Here is a 6,369-nt window from a genome sequence, read left to right on the forward strand (position 1 = left end):
CTGTTCATCTTCACACCCCTTCTCTCTTCTTGCCCATTCGGCCTCAAGCCACACTGTCCTTCCTTCCATCTTGTAGACACATTAAGCCTTTTCTTAGATTTGAATCTTGATATTCAGATATCAGTTCAAATATTACTTCCTCAAAGAGGCCCCCCTGACACCCATCTGAATCACATCTAGTCATTATCACATTACTTGTTTGATTTTCCTCATAACACATCTTGGTTGTTTATTTACTTGTATAAATACTAAATTATTGCACTGGAATAAAAGCTCTATTAGTGTATCCATTAGTTATCTATTTTGTTCACTGCTGTATCCAAAGTTCCTAGAATAGGAACATGCCATATAGTAGGTGCTCAATAAATATCTGTTGAATGAATGAATGAATTCTCTAGCCCAGACATTATGCTAGGGACTAGGGGCAAAAGAGTAAATAAGACAGATCCCTGAACAAGGGTAGTGTCCCATTAAAAATATGCCTTGTGGTCAGTGTTCTTGGAGGAGATATGTTTGTTTGTAGGAGATTCATTCGGCAGGATGAATTCACTTTTTCTTTATTAAGTTTTTTTAAATATTTTATTTACTTATTTGAGAGAGAGAGAGAGAACACAAGCGGGGGGGGGGAGGCAGAGAGAGAGGGAGAAGCAGACTCCCCGCTGAGCAGGGAGCCTGATGTGGGACTCGATCCCAGGACCCTGGGATCATGACCCAAGCCAAAGGCAGGCGCTTAACCGACTGAGCCACCCAGGCACCCAATTTCTTCATTTTAATTCCAGTATAGTTAACATACAGTGTTATATTAGTACCAGGTGTACAATATATTGATTCAACAATTCTATACATTACTCAGTGCTCATCATGTCAGTGTACAGTTAATTTTTAACTCTTTACTTTTAAATGAACTGCCTCAAAGATATGCAATATTCAGGATTCCTTTAGTTCAACTTTATTCTGTTCACAAATACACTTGTCATTGCATTTCATTCTTGCTAACTCACCTTATGAGATTTTTTTTTTACGTTTATCACTACTAGCAAAGAGAAGTGAATAGACCTGATTATACTCTCTTCCTCCACGTCTAACCGATAAATCATAATGATAATCATAATCACAATGCTTTTTAGAAAACGTCTGCTGCCCTATCTGAAGGAGGGAGGAAAAAGCTATCCCCCTCTCATGATCTAGTTGAAAGACCCACACTGGCCACTGGGAGGCTGGGTTTCAGTCCCAGCTTACCTAGAATTAGCTGTGTAACCTTAAGTGTTGTGTACTTTTTTAGGCTCCAATTTCTTCCCCAGTGATTTTCAGTTGATAAAATCTTCGCTACTTAATTTATGGAATTTGTGTGAGGATCAAATAGGGTAGATGTCAAAATACTTCTAGCTCCTCCGGGGCAGGGAATGTGCTGTAATCAACTCAGTATCTCTAGGGACACCCAGATTTAATCATGTGCAAAAACACTTCCTGAAAGAATCCATACTCTTAATGCACCTCCATACTCTTGCCTAACTGATTTCTTCTGCCTGGAATGACACTTGCCTTCCCTTTCCCCCCTAACTCCCTTCCATGTGTCAATGTTTGCATAAACACCGTTTCACTCTAAGGAATGCTGGTTTTGAATATTCTGAGCTTTAGAATCTTCAATGTAACAGTCATATAGGGATTAACAGCTTCAAGATTAAATAGGAATGACTGAAGATATACTCTGTAACGGGAACCGCATACATACATGCTATAACAAACTAGAAAGGACATTCAGTGCGTTTCCAAGTTTCCAAGTCCTAAGAAACTAGTGATAATTCTTAATCAGCAAGGCCAAGAAATGTCTACTATGAGCTGGTCTAGAGCATTCTTTTTGCAGTCTCTGTGATACTTCTGTCTGCCCATACTGCTCATCTTCTTTGCCATCGGCATTAATATATTCACTCCTTGCTTCAGGGTCTGTTTCAGAAGCTGTTAGGTGTTGCTTATGCATGTTTTCAAAGCAAGTACAGTTGTGCAGATTGTGCACTGCAAAGAAGCACCCAGCTTGGTGGGAGTGGGGGAGTGGTAGGAGTAAGGGCTGAAATCCAGACTGTTCTGTGCTAGCCATACCAGGAAGAAGAGGTACCTTTTGTACTCTGTCCCCCTAGAGGCAGCAACATTTGGCAATTTATAGTATATAAGCTTGTAGAAGCTCTCTTTCAAAATACCAAGTGAAGAACTCAGTCTTCATCAGTTAATTTCTACAGAAGAATGCATCCCTCCAAAACTCTGCGTAAAGGGGCCAGCTCTAGGATGCTGGCTTTGCCTCCCCCTAAACTCGATGCTTCTGGTCCAGGGCCCATGGTCTCTCTCTTCTTGATCAGTGTTCACCATCCTGAAAGAGGAGGCATTTCTTTAACCTTTTGGTGAAACGTTCATTTCTTGATTGGGGTCTGAACTGAGAACTCTTCTCTCTCTGGGATAACACTTCCTCTGTTTCAGAAGTCACTCATCCCAGTGGTAATGATGGGGGTTGATGACAGTTAAATTATGTAATGCTCAATATCCTGGGGGCTACACGTGCATTACAGCTAAAACGTAGCATCTAATTAGGAGGGCCACTCGATCTGTGAATTCTACCCCTATTTTCTTTGCTCTGAAACATTTACATTTCACAATATTGGGGTGAGGAATAAAGTAACTGTATAATGTTTGACTGAATACTAAAGAGGAATGAAGCCACTTGCAATATTTTTTCAACATTTCTCTAAGACCTTAATGAAATTTTAAGTTTCAAGGCGCTCCGCACAATTGAAATACATATGATCTCCTATAAGGAAATTTTCACAGAAGCCAAAAACTCCAACGTCATTAAAATTAAATATGTTGCCATTAAAAGAGGTGGGCTTCTTTTAAATGCACTGAAATGTAAAAATATTACTTCAAACTTAAGTCCAACACACCACAAAAGGAGGAGGAGATAGCTGTTGAAAGAATTAATAATGAGAAATGACAGAACTGTTTTATATCTATCGCTCTTTGTGTTTCCCCCTTCTCCTTAAAAGCAAAGATACTATAACAAAAAATTTAATAAGTAAAAAATACATTTTAAATGAAAAACCATGATTAACTTATTAAGAACCATTAAGTATATAATTACAAGGATTCTATTACATTAAGATACCAATTTCTTTAAAGCCAGAAATAATACCTACTGAAACTTTAATTATTTAAATGAGAAGAGAAAGAGGCATGTTATCTTCTCTGACAAAGATTAAAATCAATTTAATTGCTTCTCTGCTGCCTTGACATGATTCTCGCTGTGAGTCAAGCAACCAAAAAGGGAAATTAATACCGCAGCTGTTAATCAAGTGATATCTGTGCACTCCGTTTGATTACATCAGGGAGAAAACCGTTGCTACTCGGCTGACTCGGGCGTCCACGCCACTCAGTGTTGTTGGTGGGAGTTGGGTGAGCTCTGAGAGGTGCTGAGTCTGGACTTAATTTTGAGAGCCTGCGAGAGCCCCGGCTGAGGCTCGGCCTCAGGAAATTGCAGGTTGCTGTGTTGGAGCCTGAGTAAAGGCAGTTCTATCAAGACAGAGGTCTGTTCCAAATTAAATTCACCCTTTGGCTCCTGATTCTACTGTCCACAGTGTGAAGTACAAAGAAACGCAAGGGCATCTCAGGGCTGGAGAAGGAGAAAGAATATGAGAAACTGGCTAAGATGGATGATTTTTTGCCTGTAGAGCATAACAATATATTTTCCAAGGTAGACAGCAGCAGTTTCCAGAGGTCAAATACCAACTCTCTCACCCGAATTAGAACACGCATTTGAAAGCCAGGTACAGTGGCAAGCGCTGTGCACCTCAAGGCCCTAGATGTGCTGGTTTCAAAGCGAGGCTTTTGTTCAACACCGGCGCTGAGTGAACATCCAGCAGCATCCACACTTGGCAAACTAATGTATCTGATTGTAAGAAAATGGTATTGTGAAATATTTATGAGGCTGGAAATACAAACCAGTACCCTGCCTCATCACGTCTTATCAGCCCTTGTTAACTTCACAGATGATGAGAGGCACCAGGAAAACCGAGGTTGTCAAAACGAATGGATTTCAGGCACTTTGCACCCATGGAGCTCAGTTTCATCAAAAGTCCCTTTTTTCAGGAACTTTTAACCCTCCTCTTCCTGTTTGCCTTCACTTTTCAGAGACGGAGGTGGATAATAACAAATCTTGAGTAAATACATTCCTGAGGAGAAGATTCTTCTGAGAACCTTACCTTTTTCCTGGATAGGAGAAAAAAACACCCAGTTAGGGAGCGAGAAATTCAGTTCAGAGGAAAAAGTTTTGTGTTTGGGCTTTTGAACATCCCTGCCAGTGACATGAAAGGATCATGAGGAAAGTGCCCAGTTGGAGGAGAAGCCTGCGTTTAGCAGGATATGCAGACAGGCAAAACAACACCAAAAACCAAAAAAACACATACTGCTCCTCCCTGACCAAAGGGTACTCCACATTTTTTACATTTCAGAAAATTCATCACTGGCTCAGGTTAGCCCATGGGATGAGTTAAGATGCCCATCAGCTCTTATTTTATCTGAGCCCAGTTCACCTGTCCCCAGGATCTTGCAGATGACTCTGCTTGGCTCTTTTTCATCAAATACAACTCATCCTACTATATTGGATCACCTTGCTGTTAGCCTGGCACTGTCCCTCCCCATTTCAATTTGACCAAATTGAAACAGATGCCCAGAGGCCACGGAGATCAAGACTGGTATAACAAAATTTGGAGCCAGTTTCCGAGCTTAAATCAATATTTAACGGTAAGCCTGCTTTTATTTATTTATTTTTTGGCAGGCTTTTACTGGCAAATATCACTTTAAACTGAAAGCCAGAAGCCTTAATTATAAAGGACGCCGTTCAGGCTATATTTTGAAAAACAATAACTCATTTGACAAGCCAACCTGGTCGTTTAAGGGATTGCGCTCCCCCAGAATCAGGCAAGGAGAGGAGTGTTATTGCTTTCTGTACCCTTCAAGGATGTATTTAATTACCTCATCTTCAAGCACGCGGAGACCATTCAAATAGGGGAGAGGGAGACAGGGGGAGTGAGAGCCAGTCGCCGTCTCAGTCAAGCCCAGCAGAAGCCCCGGGCCCACCAGCAACATCACAGGCACACCACTCGGAGCCGGTGCCCGAACGGGATCCATGGAAACGAGCGCAGTGGAAAACACCCGCCAAGGCAAGGGAGGATCACCCACGGGACTTACACACCCGGACCTCTGGCTAGAACGGAAGACCCGCACGCACACTATTCCACGGTGATCTTTGTTTCACCTCTCTGCTCCCCAACATGTGTGGCAAACCTTCTCTTGATGAGTCCACAACACAACAACTGGGAAAGAAGTGACATTAGGTCCGAGACATAAGCCCCATTGGGCTTGCTGGGCTCAGCCAGCCTGGACTAGAGATTTTGTTGCTTTAGTATAATTTTCGGAATGAGTTGCAGATACCAAAATTCCGTTTTTATCTCGCCTACTTTGAACAGTGATAGCAAAACAGAAACAGGTGATCCACCTGAGTTATTATTAAAGAGAAAAAAAAGAAAACCAGTGCACGCACGGGTATACAAATGAATCCACACCCAACTTATCGAGCATAATACAGCTCACCAAGAAACAGAAGGGACTCAGAGCAATCACCTAAGGAGGAAAAAACCAGTCCCCACATGGGCATCAAGCCTGTTTCTCCCGTGTCTGCCAGAACAGAGTCAGGAATGGTAGTCTTTCTCTATGTTGTTATGTTGTTTTACAAATGCAGACCAGCCTCCAGCTACCGTTGTCTTTCCTCTAGAAAGTAAAAATTCCAGGAAGCTTCTCCCCCTTGAAATGCCACCCCCAACTTCCACACCCCCATCTCCCCACCCGGGCCTTCCAGAGACTTGACACTTGCCTTTTGCTTCTCCTCCAGCTCTGGGCAAAATGACTTCCACAGGATCTCTTCCAGACACTCCTATAGGTTCTCACACCCACCTCTGTGAGCAAACCAAGGAGGGGGGACCCCCATCTACATGGACACAAACACAGTTGTAGGGCTTTAATTTCATTTCATCGACTTCTCTTTGCAGCTCGTCTGTCTCTCCCACGTCTGCCGCCCGCAGCAGGAGATTAAAAGAACAGAGGAGGTAGAAGCTCTTGTGAGAACCACGGGAATTTTGGCAGAACCTTTATAGGAACCATATGGCAGCAACTTTGCAATACAGGAAACACTTCTAAGGGAGAAGATATTATTATTCCCAAGAAATTTCTCTCACCCGCACAAGGGAATTGGGCACTCCTGCCACAGGATGGGAGTAATATTTTCTGGAAAGACTGTAGGATACAGGTTTTATCTAACCTTAATGTAGC

General features: G+C 42.3%; 1 long non-coding RNA gene across 1 annotated transcript; it reads right to left on the reverse strand.

Annotated features, from left to right (window-relative positions):
• Positions 1-3,848: 3,848 nt before the first annotated feature.
• On the reverse strand, positions 3,849-6,110 carry LOC118554823 (uncharacterized). The gene is made up of 2 exons (XR_013448036.1): positions 5,915-6,110; positions 3,849-4,251 (listed from the first exon to the last, which is right to left on the reverse strand). It is a non-coding gene; the product is annotated as an uncharacterized LOC118554823 (long non-coding RNA).
• Between the last annotated feature and the right edge of the window lie 259 nt (positions 6,111-6,369).

This window comes from Halichoerus grypus, chromosome 5 (assembly GCF_964656455.1).
Source record: "Halichoerus grypus chromosome 5, mHalGry1.hap1.1, whole genome shotgun sequence".
Classification (NCBI taxonomy): Eukaryota; Metazoa; Chordata; class Mammalia; order Carnivora; family Phocidae; genus Halichoerus; species Halichoerus grypus.